The sequence below is a fragment of the Haliotis cracherodii genome, unplaced genomic scaffold (assembly GCF_022045235.1).
Source record: "Haliotis cracherodii isolate W230 unplaced genomic scaffold, xgHalCrac1.p SCAF_2, whole genome shotgun sequence".
Classification (NCBI taxonomy): Eukaryota; Metazoa; Mollusca; class Gastropoda; order Lepetellida; family Haliotidae; genus Haliotis; species Haliotis cracherodii.
The window spans coordinates 20,846,179-20,867,277 of NW_027266275.1; the positions used below are offsets into that span (position 1 = coordinate 20,846,179).

At 39.0% G+C, this 21,099-nt stretch overlaps 1 pseudogene; it reads left to right on the forward strand.

The window, feature by feature from the left end:
* Positions 1 to 15,183, forward strand: part of LOC139467506 (RYamide receptor-like) — a 67,479-nt pseudogene extending 52,296 nt beyond the window's left edge.
* Positions 15,184 to 21,099: the final 5,916 nt, after the last annotated feature.

Consider the following 21,099-nt stretch of genomic DNA (forward strand, 5'->3'; position numbering starts at 1 on the left):
TTCAGTGACACTTCACTGTCACGCAGATACCCTTCTGGCAGATGAGTTCTAAGAGGATCTTTCGAGGCATTGATTGCTAAGAATACATTCAGTGACACTTCACTGTCGTGAAGACACCTTCGATGTAGAAGAATTCTATGACATCTCGAGGCATTGATTGCCAAGATTATATTGAGTCACAGTCACGAAGACACCCTTGAGACAGAAGAGTTTGAAGAGGATATTTCTATTCATAGATTGCTAGGAATACATTCAGTGACACTTCACGGTCACGAAGATACCCTTCTGGCAGATGAGTTCCTAGAGGATATTTCGAGGCATTGGTTGCTAAGGATACATTCAGCGACAGTTCACTGTCACAAAGTCACCTTGGATGCAGAATAATTCCATGACGTATCGAGGCATTGATTGCTAAGATCATATTGAGTGGCACTTCATTGTCACGAAAACACCCTTGAGACAGAAGAGTTTGAAGAGGATATTTCGAGGCATGGATTACTGAGAACATATTCAGTGATATTTCACTGTCACAAAGACATATTTCAGACAGAACAGTTTGAACAGGATATTTCTATTCATTCTTGAGGATACGTTCATTGACACTTCACTGTCAAGAAGACACCTTGGATGCAGAAGAGTTCCATGACATCTCGAGGCATTGATTGCCAAGATCATATTGAGTGGCACTTCATTGTCACGAAGACGCTTTTCAGAGAGACGAGTAGGAAGAGGATATTTCTGTTCATTCATGAGGATACGTTCAGTGACATCTCACTGCCACAAAGCCACAGTGGAGGCAGAAGAACTCCATGAGGACATTTCGATTGATTGATTTCTAAGAATACATTCAGTGACACTTCCCTTTCACAAAGACACCCTTGAAACAGAAGAGTTTGAAGAGGATATTTCTATTCATTGATTGCTGAGGATACGTTCAGTGACACTTCACTGTCACAAAGACACCCTAGAGGCAGAGGAGTTCTAAAAGGATATTTCGAGGCATTGGTTGCCAAGATTACGTTGAGTGACACTTCACTGTCACAAAGACACCTTGGATGCAGAAGAGTTCTTTGACATCTCGAGGCATTAATTGCCAAGATTATATTGATCGGCACTTCACTGTCACGAAGACACTATTGAGACAGAAGAGTTTCAAGAGGATATTTCGAATCATGTATTCCTAAGAATATATTCAGTGACATTTCACTGTCACAAAGACACCTAAAGGCAGAAGATTTCGATGAGGACATTTCGAGGCATTGATTGCTAAGATTACATTCAGTGGCACTTCACTGTCAAGAAGACACCTTCGATGCAGAAGTGTTCAATGACATCTCGTGGCATTGATTGCCAAGATTATATTGAGTGGTACTTCACTGTCACAAAGACACCCTTGAGACAGAAGAGTTTGAAGAGGATATTTCAACTCATGGATTGCTAGGAATACTTTCAGTGACACTTCACTGTCACGAAGATCCCCTACAGACAGAGGAGTTCTACAAGGACATATCTAGCCTTTCATTGCTAGGAATACATTCAGTGACACTTCACGGTCACGAAGACACATTTGAGACAGAAGAGTTTGAAGCCGATATTTCTATTCATTGATTGTTTAGGGTACATTCAGTGACACTTCACAGTCACGAAGACGCATTTGAGACAGAAGAGTTTGAAGAGGATATTTCTTTTCATTGATTGCTGAGTATACGTTCAGTGACACTTGACTGTCACAAAGACACCCTGGAGGCAGAAACATTCCATGAGGACATTTCGAGGCATTGATTGCTAAGATTACATTCAGTGACACTTCACTGTCACGAAGACACCTTGGATGCAGAAGAATTTTATGACATCTTGACACGCTGATTGCCAAGATTATATTGAGTGTCACTTCATTGTCACAAAGACACACTTAAGAAAGAAGAGTTTGAAGAGGATATTTCTTTTCATTGATTGCTAAGGATACGTTCCTTTACACTTCACTGCCACAAAGACACCCTGGAGGCAGAAACATTCCATGAGGACATTTCGAGGCATTGATTGCTAAGATTACATTCAGTGACACTTCACAGCCACGAAGACACCTTGGATGCAAAAGAATTTTATGACATCTTGACACGCTTATTGCCAAGATTATATTGAGTGTCACTTCATTGTCACAAAGACAAACTGAAGAAAGAAGAGTTTGAAGAGGATATTTCTATTCATTGATTGCTAAGGATACATTCGGTGACACTTCACTGTCACGAAGACACCTTGGGTGCGGGAGAGTTTTATGACATCTAGACACGCTGATTGCCAAGATTATATTGAGTGTCACTTCATTGTCACAAAGACACACTTAAGAAAGAAGAGTTTGAAGAGGATATTTCTCTTCATTGATTGCTAAGGATACGTTCCTTTACACTTCACTGCCACAAAGACACCCTGGAGGCAGAAACATTCCATGGGGACATTTCGAGGCATTGATTGCTAAGATTACATTCAGTGACACTTCACTGTCACGAAGACACCTTGGATGCAGAAGAATTTTATGACATCTTGACACGCTGATTTCCAAGATTATATTGAGTGTCACTTCATTGTCACAAAGACACACTTAAGAAAGAAGAGTTTGAAGAGGATATTTCTTTTCATTGATTGCTAAGGATACGTTCCTTTACACTTCACTGCCACAAAGACACCCTGGAGGCAGAAACATTCCATGAGGACATTTCGAGGCATTGATTGCTAAGATTACATTCAGTGACACTTCACTGTCACGAAGACACCTTGGATGCAGAAGAATTTTATGACATCTTGACACGCTGATTTCCAAGATTATATTGAGTGTCACTTCATTGTCACTAAGACACACTTAAGAAAGAAGAGTTTGAAGAGGATATTTTTATTCATTGATTGTTAAGGATACATTCGGTGACACTTCACTGTCACGAAGACACCTTGGATGCAAAAGAATTTTATGACATCTTGACACGCTTATTGCCAAGATTATATTGAGTGTCACTTCATTGTCACAAAGACAAACTGAAGAAAGAAGAGTTTGAAGAGGATATTTCTCTTCATTGATTGCTAAGGATACATTCGGTGACACTTCACTGTCACGAAGACACCTTGGGTGCGGGAGAGTTTTATGACATCTAGACACGCTGATTGCCAAGATTATATTGAGTGTCACTTCATTGTCACAAAGACACACTTAAGAAAGAAGAGTTTGAAGAGGATATTTCTCTTCATTGATTGCTAAGGACACGTTCCTTTACACTTCACTGCCACAAAGACACCCTGGAGGCAGAAACATTCCATGAGGACATTTCGAGGCATTGATTGCTAAGATTACATTCAGTGACACTTCTCTGTCACGAAGACACCTTGAATGCAGAAGAATTTTATGAGATCTTGGCATGCTGATTTCCAAGATTATATTGAGTGTCACTTCATTGTCACAAAGACACACTTAAGAAAGAAGAGTTTGAAGAGGATATTTCTTTTCATTGATTGCTAAGGATACGTTCCTTTACACTTCACTGCCACAAAGACACCCTGGAGGCAGAAACATTCCATGAGGACATTTTGAGGCATTGATTGCTAAGATTACATTCAGTGACACTTCACTGTCACGAAGACACCTTGGATGCAGAAGAATTTTATGACATCTTGACACGCTGATTGCCAAGATTATATTGAGTGTCACTTCATTGTCACAAAGACACACTTAAGAAAGAAGAGTTTGAAGAGGATATTTCTTTTCATTGATTGCTAAGGATACGTTCCTTTACACTTCACTGCCACAAAGACACCCTGGAGGCAGAAACATTCCATGAGGACATTTCGAGGCATTGATTGCTAAGATTACATTCAGTGACACTTCACTGTCACGAAGACACCTTGGATGCAGAAGAATTTTATGACATCTTGACACGCTGATTTCCAAGATTATATTGAGTGTCACTTCATTGTCACAAAGACACACTTAAGAAAGAAGAGTTTGAAGAGGATATTTCTATTCATTGATTGCTAAGGATACATTCGGTGACACTTCACTGTCACGAAGACACCTTGGGTGCGGGAGAGTTTTATGACATCTAGACACGCTGATTGCCAAGATTATATTGAGTGTCACTTCATTGTCACAAAGACACACTTAAGAAAGTAGAGTTTGAAGAGGATATTTCTTTTCATTGATTGCTAAGGATACGTTCCGTCACACTTGACTGTCACAAAGACACCCTGGAGGCAGAAACATTCCATGAGGACATTTCGAGGCATTGATTGCTAAGATTACATTCAGTGACACTTCACTGTCACGAAGACACCTTGGATGCAGAAGAATTTTATGACATCTTGACACGCTGATTGCCAAGATTATATTGAGTGTCACTTCATTGTCACAAAGACACACTTAAGAAAGAAGAGTTTGAAGAGGATATTTCTTTTCATTGATTGCTAAGGATACGTTCTTTTACACTTCACTGCCACAAAGACACCCTGGAGGCAGAAACATTCCATGAGGACATTTCGAGGCATTGATTGCTAAGATTACATTCAGTGACACTTCACTGTCACGAAGACACCTTGGATGCAGAAGAATTTTATGACATCTTGACACGCTGATTGCCAAGATTATATTGAGTGTCACTTCATTGTCACAAAGACACACTTAAGAAAGAAGAGTTTGAAGAGGATATTTCTATTCATTGATTGCTAAGGATACGTTCCGTCACACTTGACTGTCACAAAGACACCCTAGAGTCAGAAACATTCCATGAGGACATTTCGAGGCATCGATTGCTAAGATTACATTCAGTGACACTTCACTGTCACGAAGACACCTTGGATGCAGAAGAATTTTATGACATCTTGACACGCTTATTGCCAAGATTATATTGAGTGTCACTTCATTGTCACAAAGACACACTTAAGAAAGAAGAGTTTGAAGAGGATATTTCTTTTCATTGATTGCTAAGGATACGTTCCGTCACACTTGACTGTCACAAAGACACCCTGGAGGCAGAAACATTCCATGAGGACATTTCGAGGCATTGTTTGCTAAGATTACATTCAGTGACACTTCACTGTCACGAAGACACCTTGGATGCAGAAGAATTTTATGACATCTTGACACGCTGATTGCCAAGATTATATTGAGTGTCACTTCATTGTCACAAAGACACACTTAAGAAAGAAGAGTTTGAAGAGGATATTTCTTTTCATTGATTGCTAAGGATACGTTCCGTCACACTTGACTGTCACGAAGACACCATGGAGGCAGAAACATTCCATGAGGACATTTCGAGGCATTGTTTGCTAAGATTACATTCAGTGACACTTCACTGTCACGAAGACACCTTGGATGCAGAAGAATTTTATGCCATCTTGACACGCTGATTGCCAAGATTATATCGAGGTCACTTCATTGTCACAAAGACACACTTAAGAAAGAAGAGTTTGAAGAGGATATTTCTCTTCATTGATTGCTAAGGATACGTTCCTTTACACTTCACTGTCACAAAGACACCCTGGAGGCAGAAACATTCCATGAGGACATTTCGAGGCATTGATTGCTAAGATTACATTCAGTGACACTTCTCTATGACGAAGACACCTTGGATGCAGAAGAGTTTTATGAGATCTTGGCATGCTGATTGCCAAGATTATATTGAGTGTCACTTCATTGTCACAAAGACACACTTAAGAAAGAAGAGTTTGAAGAGGATATTTCTATTCATTGATTGCTAAGGATACGTTCCGTCACACTTGACTGTCACAAAGACACTTCGAAGCAGAAACATTCCATGAGGACATCTCGAGGCATTGATTGCCAAGATTATATTGAGTGACACTTCACTGTCACGAAGACACCCTTGAGACAGAAGAGTTTGAATAGGATATTTCTATTCATTGATTGCTAAGGATACATTCGGTGACACTTCACTGCCACGAAGACACCTTGGATGCGGAAGAGTTTTATGACATCTAGACACGTTGATTGCCAAGATTATATTGAGTGACACTTCATTGTCTTCGTGACAAAAGAATTTGAGGAGGATATTTCGACTCGTTGATTGCTCAGAACACATTCAGTGACACTTCACTTTTACGAAGACACCTTGGATGCACAAGAGTTCCATGACAACAGGACGTACTGATTACCAAGATTAGATTGAGTGGCACTTCACTGTCACGAAGACACCCTTGAGACAGAAGAGTTTGAAGAGGATATTTCTATTCATTGATTGCTAAGCCTACATTCAGTGACACTTCACTATCGCGAAGACACCTTTGATGCAGAAGAGTTCTCAAAGGAAATCTCGAGGCATTGATTGCTGAGAATTCATTCAGTGACACTTCACCATCACGAAGAGACCCTGGAGGTAGAAGAATTCCATGAGGACATCTCGAGTCATTGATTGCCAAGATTATATTGGGTGGCACTTCACTGGCACAAAGTCCTGGATGCATACGGTTTCTAAGAGGACATTTCAATTGATTGATTGTTAAGAATACATTCACTGACACTTCACTGTCACGAAGACACTCTGGAGGTAGAAGAGATCAAAGTGCACAACTCGAAGGATTAATTGCCAAGAATATATTGAGTGGCACTACACTATCACAAAGACACCCTGCAGGCAGGAGTGTTCTGAGAGGATATTTCAGAGCATTGATTGCTAAAAATACATTCAGTAAAACTTCTCCGTCACGAAGACACCCAGGGTTCAGAAGAATTCCATGAGGCCATCTCGAAGTATTGATCGCCAAGAATATATTGAGAGGCACTTTACTGTCACAAAGACACCCCGCATTTCGAGGCATTGATTGCTGAGGATATATTCTTAAAAAACTTCTTCGTCACGAAGACACCCTGGAGGCAGAAGAGTTCATTGAGGACATCTCGATGCATTGATTGCTAAGAATACATTCAGTGACACTTCCCTGTCACGAAGACGTCTTGGATGTAGAAGAGTTCTAAGAGGCCATTTCCAGGCATTGATTACTAAAGAATTTAAATGACACTTCACTGTCATGAATACATCCAGGTGGCAGAAGATTTCCATGAGGACATATCGAGGCATTCATTTCCAAGAATATATTTAGTGGAACTTCACTTTAGTGAACAGTGCCTTTCACTTAAGTGACTATTTCTGCAGATATTTGTTAGGTCACAGTTACCTATTTTCAATGGAAAAGCATGTACCATATTTTCGTTGTGACATTCGATTCCATCATGAGACTTCATATTTGGTTTTATATACTGGTTAACCCTTGAAAATATTGCAGTTGATATTGATAATGTCAAGGTCACGTGTTCTCAAAAATAAAAAGCGGTCAATGTTGTTACAATTAATTGAAATGACCTACTGGAAGGTCCAAATGACTAGGCAATTAAATGATTTTTTTCATAATAATCCCTCAAATGTTTTCACGTCGAAGTTAAGCATTTATGTTTGTTTGTTTGTTTCTAGATTCTCTGGACATGGCACTGAAAAACATTAAAATGACACAAACCAATTAATTCCTAAGATCGATTGGTTGGCACGTCACTCGTTGAGCAATTATGATTTTACAACCAGTTCTCATCACCAATTGTGGAAGGACGAAGTCCTGAGGGCGGCGCTTTGAAGTGGGAAGGTTTTGAGTGACCTTCTATGAAGATCAAGGTCACTGGATTGGCCTGTCTTAAGGTACTTCTGCTCCTTTCTGTACTAAAGAAATAGTGCGTGTGTATAACATGTTTGTAAGAGCTTTCACCCATGTTTTCAACTAAAAATAATCAAACATGTGATCCTCTTAAATTGAGGTCAAGGTCATTACACCAAAAGTGCTTATAACTTTGTCTATGGTAGCTAGTGGGATAGCACTTTCTGTTTTGAAGTTGTCTTCTTTCCAAACGGGAAATGATGTCATTTAACCTGAAGTGCCAACAACTTTCTTAGTAATGTTGGTGCAGAACTGTTTTTAAGTTGTGATGCATTTAGCTTATATTATATTTGGCCTTTACTACAATTAAGTCAGTTTGTCTGTTTTCCCATTACAGAGGTGCATTTGGCAACATGAGGTATCTGAGATGAATATAAAACATGTATTGATCTGTCACTTGAGTAGATGGAAGTTAAAATGGGTCATGATACACGTTTGTTGTGGCAAAGTTATCGCTATTCAAGAATAATTATGATGGGACAAGTTCTGTATTGCATGTAATTTAATATATTTATTCATATATGTTTTACATGATTATCCTTGCATCTGTAGGTACTTGTAGAATAGCATTGCGGATGTAAATATGTAAGCTTAGTGCCATGAGGTAGAAATGGATCCCATACACCTGGGAATATTGTAACAATTTAAACCTTTAAAATTATGGTCGCGGTTGTTTGATCAACAGCCATGGCAAGATGAAGTCTGAAATGCATTGCTTCGATGCTGCCAGTGCTATTCAAATTGATTAGCAGAGACAGAAAGCATTAATTATGAGAAACAAAACGCGCTGATGGCAGAAAATCTATGTTATGACAATACTAATTCTCCATGTCACCAATTTGTAAGTGCTTTCTTTTAACGTTGTCTTTCTTTTTCATTCAGTATGAATCATTTCATCCACCAAGACTTGAACGAGCTGTTGATGACAAGTAGTTGGTACCTGACAGAGGCCACTGTGATGGACAATACTTGGACCGGGTACCACCTGGAAAACTCGCAGTTGTGCCCTGAATGATTGTGCACCATCCTCTAATCACTCGAACGTGATGCCACACTTACAACTACTGTGAATACTACCACTGTAGTTTTTCGCTGGGGACTAGGTGGTTTCAATATCATACTTGTAAGGCTGATTTTCATGAACTATAGTGTCACGCCATTTTTCTGTATCAAACCATGTATAATAAAAGTATGAAAAATCCACTAATTGGTTTTCATTGTAGCTAATCGGGCATTTGAAGCCATGTGAGAGTATGAAATGATCTGTTGAAAATCTTGATATGATTCCCTAGTCTATCAGGCCAAATGATTTTCTCTCACTGAAAAATGTATTGATTGACCACAGAGCCTAATATTTCAACACCAACATGTTGTTTGGTGTTCGGTGTGGGAGGATGTGTGTTTGCTTTAACAATAGAATTGTACGATAACCAACTTCAACTAGTCGATTATTTTTTGAATAGTCGGAATATTACAATAGACAGATTTAGCAGATATTTCTTATAATTATAGAAACACTTGTTTATATTTCGGTAACAAATAAATGTCAATACCCAGGACTTCACACTCGTTACACTTCATTTCGTTCGTATAATGAGTATGTTGGGACGTTCCTAAATGTTATTCAACAGTGCATTATCAATAGAAAGCCTGCAGCGTGATCCTCATTCAGGATAACAGTTTGCCCTTACACGCACAGCAGTCAGTGTAAGGGGAGAGACAGGGTTGTTTCTGGGTCGGCCAGCAATATCCCAGATGACCTACAATCGACCAAGTCACAATTAGCAACCATTAGCCACGTATGGTCAATTGAAACCTATTGCGCCGCTTCCCACCTCCTACTCCGGGGTGAAAAGTAAGAGTATATAATGCGTCTATCATACTGATTCAGAAGACCTTCATCATTGATTCAGCGCCCGGCAAGACCATTTGCCAGGAATACAGTTCCCAAGCATCCTCATTAATGATCTTTTAAAGAAGAAATATGAGTCAACCGCCACGGTAGCGTCTGGCATTAGTTTCCTGTGCGAAATAGACATCGTCACTATATAATTACCATGTCTGTTACTGGTTCACAAAAGGATTTGCGCCTACAGCCCTTTCTGTCTTCACACTAACACCAGGACAAGCGTATTCAAACATATGTAACCTACATCACCTTAATGTGGCAGTGAACAATTACCTGTACAGCATTGAACTGTTACCTGTACAACATTGAACTGTTACCTGTACAACATTGAACTGTTACATCTACAACACTGAACTGTTACATCTACAACATTGAACTGTTACATCTACAACATTGAACTGTTACATCTACAACATTGAACTGTTATATCTACAACATTGAACTGTTACATCTACAACATGGGACCGTTATATCTACAACATTGAACTGTTATATCTACAACATTGAACTGTTATATCTACATAATGGGACCGTTACATCTACAACATTGAACTGTTCCATCTACAACATTGAACTGTTATATCTACAACATTGAACTGTTATATCTACAACATGGGACCGTTATATCTACAACATTGAACTATTACATCTACAACATTGAACTGTTATATCTACAACATTGAACTGTTACATCTACAACATGGGACCGTTATCTACAACATTGAACTGTTACATCTACAACATTGAACTGTTACATCTACAACATTGAACTGTTATATCTACATAATGGGACCGTTACATCTACAACATTGAACTGTTCCATCTACAACATTGAACTGTTATATCTACAACATTGAACTGTTATATCTACAACATGGGACCGTTATATCTACAACATTGAACTATGACATCTACAACATTGAACTGTTATATCTACAACATTGAACTGTTACATCTACAACATGGGACCGTTATCTACAACATTGAACTGTTACATCTACAACATTGAACTGTTACATCTACAACATTGAACTGTTACATATACAACATTGAACTGTTATATCTACAACATTGAACTGTTATATCTACAACATGGGACCGTTATATCTACAACATGGGACCGTTATATCTACAACATTGAACTGTTATATCTACAACATTGAACTGTTACATCTACAACATTGAACTGTTACATCTACAACATTGAACTGTTATATCTACAACATTGAACTGTTATATCTACAACATTGAACTGTTACATCTACAACATTGAACTGTTACATCTACAACATTGAACTGTTATATCTACAACATTGAACTGTTATATCTACATAATGGGACCGTTATATCTACAACATTGAACTGTACCATCTACAACATTGAACTGTTACATCTCCAACATTGAACCGTTACATCTCCAAAATCGAACTGTTATATCTAAACATTGAACCGTTATATCTCCAACATTGAACTGTTATATCTCCAACATTGAACTGTTATATCTACAACATTGAACTGTTTCATCTACAACAGTTGAAAATACGTCTAGAACAGATACGTTTTAACAAACTCAGGCAAAATCATTCTTGTTTGAGATAATCAGAAAACAACTCCACATGTTTGTTTCAGGCATGGTGCTGTGCAAGATTAGCAACTCCATGCCTATCTTCTGTATTGTCGTGTCCATCTACAGTCTTGGTCGCCATATCATGTGAACGACGCAAGGCCATCCTGCTGCAGGTGGAATCTGAGCGACCAGGTACGCCAGAGATTCACCTTGTGTTTTAAATAACTTCATTTTAATACACTGCCGGGCAGAAGGAAGAAAACATCCATGTTTGATTGGGTGAAACAAACAGGAACTTATGGTTATTCGATGGGGATGTATTTGATACGGGTGTCATTGTTGTGTTTTCGGCGACTGTTTTTTATCCTTTAGTCCTGGCCACGTGAAATAGAATCACGAAATAACGCGGTTTGTTTGTTTGTTGTTTAACGCCGCACTCAGCAATATTCCAGCTTTATGACGGCGGTCTGTAAATGATCGAGTCTGGACCAGACAATCCAGTGATAGACGGCGACATGCATCAACCAAGTCAGCGAGCCTGACCACACAATCCCGTAAGTAGCCTTTTACGACAAGCATAACGCAGTGATTGATGAATGAAGACAGCTGCACACGTGACGATACTTATTGAGTGAAAACAAGCCATTCCGTCGATAAGAAATATTACTTACAGTAATGACAAAAATTGCAAAGTGCGCTTTTCAAGAAATTTCCATTTTCCTAGCGATAAACACCATCATTGAGGTTTTGATCAGGTGGTCTCCAACTCGAAAGTTATATATATTGTTCCACGATCTAAAATATACGTCCTCGTATTTTAAGTAAAGTATTTTAGGAAGAGAATCATGTTGCTTTTGTCGTTAGATCACGAGGAAGCAGTTTGCTGAAGCGTATAAGGTGCGATGCAGATTTGGGTTGGCGATCAATAAGGAAAACACTTTGCTACAACCCACAGCCACAAGTCAAAATTAAAATCGTTTACAGGGAGAAGCAGAGCGATTGGTTACCTCAACTGAACGTGTTGTGTCAGGCAGACTTAACGGTCACGTTACCAGGAAAGGATCTTCCGTTAATCATTTGTTGGTAAACCTTTGCGCGAATCAAAAAATAAATGGGACACGGGTGGCCCAGTCGTCGAAAGTCGCCGCAATTCGTTGTCCAGAGTTGCCTCCCTTACGGACCCCAGAAACCTATGATCGCTTGTTCAAATCCAGGTTCGCCCTGATTATGTTTCTGGGTTTGTCAGCACCATACCAGTACTCGTGGATGAAATGTTCCCCCACATTATCCTGACACGCAATGATATAACTGGTATACTGTTCAAAGTAGCATAAAACCTGACTCACTCACAATTCTGCTTTCTGTTTTGTTCACTCTGCGTTTATTCAGACACTGGAAGAAAGCTACATAAAAAGAACGAAAAACATTTCCTTAACCATAAGAAGTCTCTACTAAAACAGAGCCCATTGTACGACTCCGACTATATCATTAGCATGTGCTTATGCACCATTATCAAACAGTGATGACAAATAAATGCCATTTTTGTAGGTCATGCAGCTTTAAAAATCATCCCAATAATCTGGATGGGTGCAGCCGTCGTCATCATCCCCACAGTCCTCAGGTACTCCGTCTACATCAGCGTTTCAGACGACAACAACATCTCCGCCACGTCATGCGCGTCAGTCTCCTTCTCTTCGGCAGCCTCCATCTCCAACGGCTTCGTGCTGCTGTTGACGGCGTATATCATCCCCCTCATCTTCATCCTGGGCAACTACTTGAGAATACTGAACTTTCTCCGAGAGCACGGGCTGTGTGATGGGTCGAGGCGGAAGAAGAGCACTCCCAGAGGGTTCTTCATTTACCGCCATCGGGTGAAGATAGTCAAGATGCTCATACTCGTGGCTGCCCTTTTCGCCATATCCTGGCTGCCTTACTTTATACTACTCATATCACGGGTGAGGCTTCTGTTTGCAGGAAACATTCTACTTGAAGAGTTGTCTCCCTTAGTCATGTAAGATCCGCTGATCGGGAGTTTAAAGATTCGCCTCTGTTATGAGCATTGGTTTGTTAGAATGATTCTAGTATCGTGCAGTATTATGTTGGTTGGTTTGCCCAAAGTGAAAACGTCTGCGACCTGCATCGCTTCAGGCTGCCTCCAACAATTACATATAACTGAAATACCGTTTAATGCCGAGTGTTCTATGGCGAGTTAATAAGCTGGGTATCGTTGCACAACTGAGCCTCAAGGGATAACTCCCTTAAAAGCTTATTGCCCTCACGATATTTCTCCAGAAATTGACCTAAACCAACGATCGCGTATTGCTCTCTTTTAAGAAGTCATATTTAATTCTGATTTCCCCGTCTTCATGACAAAAATACCATGTCATTCAAGCATCCTTCCCATTTTGTCCCACATGCGGGTACCGCATTATGTTTTATTTGTGCATTGAGTGTCATGGGCATACGCTCTTCGCCTTTGTTGTTGGATTGGCGTGCAAAAGAGAAGCCAAGAGTAATAAACGATGTCTTGTTTCAAGACCAAACAATTACTCTCAGACAATTTATAGTGACTTTTTGTATGATGGGGAACTGTTAGTGTGGTACAATCATTCAATTAAGAAACAGATCGTTGAGGTGTTTCCCATAAAAAAAAATCCCTTGGAATCCTGTAAAGGCAATCATCAAGACTGATTATTCTCTGGCGTGGACGTTTCATCCATATTGACCAACAGAGGACAAGGTATTATAAGTATCCTTTACTTTAGGACCCACATAGAAATTGTTTTGGAAGTTGTGTTGTTGTGTTCAGGACATGCCGACCTTTCACTTACATCTGGTGCCATCGCTGATCCGTTCACATACTTTCCACCACTATTTTGCCGTTTACTCCCAATGGAATCGGTTCCGGCTGATAATCGGGATGGATTATTCTCTGGTGTTGACGTTTTGATTTCACATGAATGAAATTCAGATTTCGTTTTGTTCCAATCTCATAAAAATCAGATCTTAGTTCTCGCTACCGCTGAACAAAGATCTGAGGACATCCCTTTACGGGTCACGTCAGAACTTGTCGCAAACTTTGACCGACCAATGGAATGACCAATGAGAAGGCAGATTTTTCGTGCTTTACGGCACTTACTTCAAATTGGCGACTACTCTTTGAAACATGTTTTGACACATTTTCGATTACAAATTTGAAACCTAAACAAAAGAACATTCTGGAAAGGATGGTAGATGGTCTAGATTATTTGGATTCAGTCGTTAAACCCTTAACTACCGTTCGGAATACCCTGTGTTAAAGTTTAAGAGGTTGCATGATTAAAATTCACATTCCGACTGTCACTTTCATGATCTGGTAAGGGACGCTCTGATTGGTCGGATGAAGGTCGTTCTGACGTGACCCCTAATGGGATGTCTTCAGATCTTTGTTTAGCGGTAGCGAGAAGTAAGGTCTGGTTTTAATGGTTTTGTTCAAATGTTCCACGTTTTGCTTTTTTGTCAGCAACAAAATTCATGTTTAACTGATCCTAAAATGTTCCATAAAATTCGATTTCTAGATGTTTTCAGGGGCGTTTATAACCACGAGAACCTTTATAATTTCGACATTAATTTGTTTAGAAGATGTTTGACATACAGACACGTGGTAGATGTCTGATCATGTTGTCTTTAATTTTTTTTTAAATCATTTACAGTGAGTCCTTTCATTTTATCATCAGCAACTAAACGGTTTGTTTTAATATTTCAGAAAATATCGGGTAGAGACGATCATATGTTTGTGGGTGGCCCTATAAACATGATCAAAATATCCTTAGCGTCGTTCAGCACGGCATACAACGTCGTTCTCTACGCCATCTACAACCGCAACTTCAGGGGAGCATTTAGAAAAATGTTTTCCAATGACAAAACCGTTGTCGACGGTACCGATCTCGGCTCTAACAGTAGTCACAGTCGCAGTTCCACTAGCCTCCCTTTAGCTGCGAGACCACCAATCGTCAGTCAGATGTAGGCTGTTCCATCAAAACAAATGTAAATCTTTCTGTGTTCATGATTATAAAACATATAATTGTGTATTGTGGGCGTCTTTTTTTCATGGGTCGTTCTTCGCAAAAGAAAATGAGAGCCCACCATTGTATCGATCACCGAACAATATACAGTAAACTACGGCAGTAACATGACAGCCTAAAACGAGCCTCCATAGGTTCTGTGTCCACACACATCTGGCAAGCGATCACGGCTAGGGATTTGTGTCTTATTTACAGGAAATAATAAAGTAGGTCTGCAGTCACTGCCTATCTCCTATTATGCCTCCTGTTAACCCTTTCAACGTGGCATGGAGATATTCTCGTGATGATTGTCACATGTGGGAAAGAACATACTCATCCCAAATGTGAACAATAAAATTTCCCTATCTCTAGCGTAAAACGCTGTGAGTAGGCCTAGATCACGGTTGTCTTTTCTTATTCCGGTGGTGACCTTGCCCTCCGATCGTTCGAAGCTGTCACTGACATGCAAGCAGACTTGAGTTTGTTGATTTTCGCGTCTTCAGTATAAGGGAGGTACAGTTAACATGAATGTCTTTGGCGAGCACTCTGATTTCTCTCTTCCAAAATAGTATGAACATGATATAAATTCAGCTGATAGATCAAGGAAACCGAACCATTTTGATTGCACAGACGGGACACCGGCAGTGCGAGTGACTGACTGTTAGTCCGATATTCAAAGCGCGGCGCTAATGTGACTTTTCAAATTTTCATATAGGTGTCCTTTGTACTAACAACATGGCGCTTGAATCACCATAAGTTGAAGAATTTCTTCCAAAAGGATCTTGAGCGTCGGTGCTGTTTTGTTTGCAAACACAACTGCAGGGGCATGTTGTTTATGCGTATGCATAGACATGTCAACAATGCCCATATTTGGGCATATATCAATATTCATGCGCAACCAGATTTTGCAACCAGTTTCAGTTTGGTCGGTCAACGAACGAAAGTTGTAATGTATTTACACTGAAATATATATTTAATGTAGGTAATAAATAAAATACCACACTCATTCTCGTTAGATACCATTTTTACTTAAACTCGTGAACTTTCTATGGTATCTGACCTCGCTTTCGCTTGGTCAGATACCATAGAAAGTCCACTCGTTTCGTAAAAATGGTATTTAACGAGAACGAGTGTAGTATTCTCTGCATATGTCACTACGTGCCAATATGTGAACTTGTTGGACTCAAAAAACAGCAACGACCAATTGCATAATCTATAAATACCAATACAGAAAAGCAGCACTTCATGAGAACCACGGGAACAATGTGCATGTTCGGCGCGGGAAATATCGTAAATAGGCATATAAAAGTTGTAGGGGTTTTGTTTGTTTGTTTAACGCCGCTCTCATAACAGCTTTATGGCGGAGCAGACAATCAAGTGACTGAAATCATGAGGTGCTTTTTCTTGCGTGGATTATCGGGTTCAAATCCCACTTTTTGAAATTTATGCATGGACCCCAGTGACATGAACCAGAAAATAATACCTTATTATAACACACATCAACACACATGAAGATCATAGTTGGAGTGACTCTGGATAAGAACCCACGACCAGCGGATCGTGGCATGGGTAGGGGGCGCAACTCTGAAAAGTGAATTGCGTTACCTGACAGCTGTCCCGGGTTCAACTATAGACTTTCCTAATAGAAGGGTTAAAAAATTGCGTTTCCTTGATTTTCGCTGCTTTAACCAATAGTTTAGGGCACCAGTTTATCGTAGAAAGTAGTCTACCAGAGCCTTGAGCAAAGTTTTAAAAAAGTGTCCAACTCAAGTCTAAAATGATTTAACAAGTCTAGATTTGCCTCAGCTCCTGAATTTAAGAATTATTCTGGGCTCCATTTGGATTATATTATTGTTATTTAGTAGATATATATTTTAGTCTTTATTTCCCGGTCTGAATAACAATCTAGGTAGAAAGAAGCACTGGTGAGTTGAAATAGCGTTGTGTTAACTGGCAATAAAGAGGTCAATGTGTTTTGAGAAGAAGATGACTGTCCGGGTCCCTCTTGAAATATTTGTTGAAAGTGGAAAATAACGTTAATAATAATAATAATAATAATAATAATAATAATAATAATAATAATAATAATAATAACAACAACAACAATTAATTTTAGACAATTTGAAAAAAACCGCTGCACTATGACAATCTCAATGAAAACATCTAAGAAACAGCAGCAGACAATGTTTCCCAAAACCTGGCGTATTTTGTGCGCCATATTTAAGATATGTTGCATGTCTAGAGGTAGTTGTACAAATGAGTTCTGGGACACTGTAGTGAAACCTTTTGAGAACCTCAAAAGTCGGGTAAGGTCACAGTAGGTCGACTAGACTGTTCGTGTGTTACAAGCCAATATAAATCTCAGGTCACCTGAACCAACGACAAACGGAACTGTATTATGCATACCTGTACTACGCATAGACTTGCACAAGCCTATAAGCCAATAATTACTAGTTCAAATAATAATTTCTACATTATGTAAATAATAAAAACAAGTTGTCCAAATAAGAGACTGGAGTCCTTAGACTTTGCTGTCCACATATCTAGATTTGCTTATTAGGAGGATAGAATAACTACACATCCATGGACTTACTATACCTTGCACAGCGAATTGTTGCGCCCCTTGGTTTCATCCATGTTCAATATTTCACGGTCTTGCATACACTACGTTTTCCATTACCCGTGAATATATAGGGTAGTGACGAGTCTTTATTGTAAGCTAATGAAATGTGTCCGTTTATAATTCATGAAAGTCAAATAAGCCATATAAACAACGCCATAGCCTGACACTGAAGCAACTTGTAGAATAGTCCACCGGAGTGAGTGAGTGAGTGAGTGAGAGAGAGAGAGAGTGAGTGAGTGAGTGAGTGAGAGTGAGTGAGTGAGTGAGTGAGTGAGTGAGTGAGTGAGCTTTTAACAGTATTCCAGTTACATCACTTCGGTGAAACCCACGAGCACGGGTATGGTGCTGACAAACCTAAAAAACATATTTGGGGCGAACCGGGATTCGAACCCACATAGGTTTCTGGAGTGCCCAATCGATGCAACTCTGCACAGCGAATCGCGGCGCCTTAGACGACTGGACCACACGTGCCCCCAGTCAACCAGAAGGCCATGACACACGTTGTACACGCTGTCAAGCGGGTGATGTTATAAGTTGTATAACATTATAGCCGGACCTAGTAAAATGGTACCTTGTAAAAGAATTAACACAAATTCAAAATTGATAGAAAACAGATGTTCGATTGAGCTGAGGTTAATTTGTGCTATGTCACGTGACTTCATTTGCTCGAGAAAAGCGTGCGGCTTTTTTAGGCATCGAAGCAGGGTGTAAGGATTTATACTGCCTCTCAGAAATCCCCGTGCAGCCTGCATTGTACCTGGTGGGGTATAAGACCTTTAATCCCCCGCTGAGAAATTTATTACCCTCCAAGGCGGGTTACACAGTATTTTATCAAGATCACGTGGATCAATCAGATCTCATCAATCTGATAGAGGTATAATAATGACGTTTGTATCGTTGTAACGATAGCACTCATAGGTCAGTGTACTCGCTGGTTCCCCCCTCGTTTAAAACCAGACTGTCGCTTGATTTATTGGATACAAATCTGCAAAGCGGCCAGATTATTCACAGATGATGGAGGCACGCCGTATTCACAAACCCGCGAAGATTTGACGGTGTGCTTCCTCACGAAAAGGAATATTAAAAAAAAATACTCCATTCATTTGATTATTTTATTACATGAGATGACTGGAATGATCGCCATATTAACCTTGATGACCACGTCAGCCAATCATTGTTTTCCCTAAAACTGACCAGTATCGGTAAATTATGATACCATAGACGCCCCTGCGTGTTCATAGCTATAGGACATATATACTAGTCAACACGTGAAGGGTATTTCTTACCACTCATGCATTAAGTGAACAATGCATTACTGCGCTCACTAAAGCCATCACATATTACATAACTGGCCTTCCATACTATTACGTGACAGGATGTGTGAGTCAAACACTCTCTATTACAATTCAGTTTAACTGAAGCATGTGCTCACTGTCACTTGGTTCATGGCTTCTTAGATCAATATTATAAAATATTGTCATAAAATCAATTCATATAATAAAATAATTCATATAATACGAATTACTAAATCATAACACAAAAACGAAATTTAACAATGGCATTATTTTTCGATACGTAGTGCTAAATCAAATTTATTCGTTAAAGTATGTCCTCAAAATAACAAAAAAAATAGCATAATTATTCTATATGTATTTCTAAAACGGCAAAGACAAATTTATTCGTTAAAGCATGTCCTAAAAATAAAATTTGTAAAAGGCATTTGTTCAGTTCTTAATTAACAGCCAAATTTGAATTTTGTTCATATATACAAAGTTGTTTCAAAATGCATTAGCAAAAATGAAATATGAAATTCCTTAAGTAAGTTTTCTCAGCAATATTTGTCACACAGTTCCAATCAATTCACAAGATGACTTTGTAAAATTGTAATACTGTACGAAATAGTACAATATAAATTTCAACAGCAGCACTGGGAGATTGTTGAAACAGAATTGAACGTGTACATACATTTCAACAGCTTAATTCTCGACCCCAACACTTTCATCATATTCAGCTATTTCGCACAGTAAAGACGACCTCTATGCATGTTCCGGGAATGTATATAAATATATGTACAACAAACATGTCTTACAGGTCTAATATCACAGATGATTGCCGTACAATGTGTGCACCTCGTGTTTGCACGTCGACCGCTTCTTACAATCATTTACACGTCTAGGAAAATATTTCACAAAATATATATGCAATATATCCGTAGGCACATGGAGACAGCACATACACACTGCGGGAATGTCCCACGGTCGCCGTGATTGACATATGACACTGACATGTATCACGTGTCAATGGTACCATAGAAATGAAATGAAATAATCACTTCCTTAGCTGACAATCTATGGAACATTGCGGATAAGTCTTATTAAGACATTCAATCAATTATCAACCATTGCAACCACTGCACGACACATTACAAAATAATGAAACCAATTTTACTGTCAAATGTACGGAAGCTCATTAAGGCCACAAAATTAAAATAAATTATCTTGAAAAAAAGTTCATGATTGTCAACAGTAACAGCTCAGAGCACAAAATGAAGCTTTGGGAACTTCATTTGTTCAATGCAGTACATCTTGAATTCTTCACTTAATAACTTGATTTTTCCAGATAGTATAAGATATTTTTTTTATTTTATAAAGTTAAGAATTTTGAACTCAATTTTCAAGTTATTACCTTGAATTGTCAAGATAATACTAACATGACAAGGTGGTCAGGGTGGGCTTCCGTACAAATGAACTAATCACTTTCAGTTGGATATGGTAATATTCAACTGAGCATGCCAAATTAAGGTTCTCGTTATCTTAAGTTCAGTGCATTTATGTCCCTCGCCCAAGCGACCAATAATTGCCCAATGAAAATACGTTTACTTCAAATGGCAAATTCATGTCCAAGCTCTCAGTTTACACTTAGATAACATAAATGCAACAATAAATACAGTGCGTCAATTAGGACACTGTTGATATAGTCTTAAACACTTAATCACAATTTTCTTTTTAAATAGAAATGTCCAATCAACAGTTCCAAGCTTTGATAATACGAGTATAAATACTGATTTTTATTTTTTTTATTTGACCCTTCGTCTAATGATTGAGACCTGAGCTTGACATATTCCACACTATATGCGAATTCCCATCAGTTATAGCATTATAATAGATTAATGGTTAAGCAATAGACGATAATATATGATTTATATGCAGAGACAGAACCTTGACTAAAATAACTTCCAAATATAGAAACCAGTAAC